General features: G+C 59.3%; 1 long non-coding RNA gene across 1 annotated transcript in view; it reads left to right on the plus strand.

The window, feature by feature from the left end:
* Nucleotides 1-586: 586 nt before the first annotated feature.
* The window catches only part of LOC139750113 (uncharacterized), a 47,398-nt gene continuing 46,515 nt past the window's right edge, over nt 587-1,469 (plus strand). The window contains exon 1 of the long non-coding RNA XR_011713084.1: nt 587-657. This is a non-coding gene — a long non-coding RNA (uncharacterized lncRNA). The remainder of the gene's footprint in view (nt 658-1,469) is intronic.

The following is a 1,469-nucleotide window of genomic DNA, read 5'->3' on the forward strand; positions in this document are numbered from 1 at the left end:
ACACACACACACACACACTATCCACGCTCTCTCTCTCCTCTCTCTCTCTCTCTCTCTCTCTCTCTCTCTCTCTCTCTCTCTCTCTCTCTCTCTCTCTCTCTCTCTCTCTCTCTATCTATCTATCTATCTATCTATCTATCTATCTATCTATCCCTCTCTCAAATGGACTACCTCAAACCCTCGGTCGAGCACCTCATCACTGACCTAACCTAACCTAACCTAACCTGACCTCTTTTTTTTTTCTACCACGACTGAAATGCCCAGTATTAATGACATGTGACCTGACCTGACCTGCCGCTGGTCATTCACTATCACGTAACAGTCCGTGTTGCTACCATGGGTGAGGGGGGTGAGGTGGGCGGTGGTGATGGGCCATGAAACACCACCCCCTTCCTTCCCTCCCTCACCTTAGCACCAGGGCTGTTTCACTGGGGCGTAATTACGCCGTGGTCCCCCCCGCCCCAGATTACTAAGGTCGTCCCGCTAATGCTTCTTATTATCACCCTGCGTTCCCCGCACGACGACCTGCTGACGGTCCAGGACAAGATAATGGCCCAGTCCGGCAACTCCTCCTCCCCCCCCGTGGCCGGCATGGACCAGCTCTTGACCCGCGGGCCGGGCCAGTGCCTCGCCGGCCGCAGCAACACACTGGCCGAGGTGAGTCTCGTTCCCGGACCTGATCCTCCTCCGCCTCCGCCTCCGCTTCCCTCACCCAGCCTTGCTCTGCCGTGCTGTCCTGCGCCTCCTCCGCCTCCTCCTCCGCCTCCCTCACCCAGCCTTGCTCTGCCGTGCTCTCCTCCTCCTCCTCCTTCGCCTCCTCCGCCTCCCTCACCTAGCCTTGCTGTTCTCCTCCTCCTCCCTCAGCCCTGACCCTGGCACCACACCGTCTACCTACCCGCCCCTCGGACGCCCCCACAACCCCGCCACACACCAGCGGAGGGTCCACGTCAACCGTCGCCACCTATGACCTTCCTCCTCCTCCTCCTCCTGAGAACGTAGGGCGTGCGAGGCCCGGCTCTGGTGTGTGTGTGTGGGAGGAGGGCCACATCCCCCGCTGGAGCTGTGGACGGCAACGGGCCTAGCGGTTGGTGTAAAAGACATGGCCCACGGGCAACCCCGGACCATACATGTATCCTGGAGCGTACTGGACCATTGACGGGCAACCACCGTGAACTGTGCTGGATTAAAGTTGATGAAGGCATGGCAGTGTATTTAGTTCTGACCTTAGTGAGTCACAGGGTGGTGGAGAGGGGCAAGAAAATGGTGTCGCTGCTTTGCCTCCCCACACACCAGGCGCCAGCAGACCCCTCTCAGCATCGGGCCACGGTGAAGTTATGACACTGGACCTGGAGATGGGTTACGCTGGCCGACCCCGTCCTGGGACATGCTGACCCGTGTGGACCTGTGATGACCTGGACGGTGGTTACGCTGGACCACTGTTCATAACTAGCACGGACTGTTGGACCTGA

Source organism: Panulirus ornatus, chromosome 9, assembly GCF_036320965.1.
Source record: "Panulirus ornatus isolate Po-2019 chromosome 9, ASM3632096v1, whole genome shotgun sequence".
Lineage (NCBI taxonomy): Eukaryota > Metazoa > Arthropoda > Malacostraca > Decapoda > Palinuridae > Panulirus > Panulirus ornatus.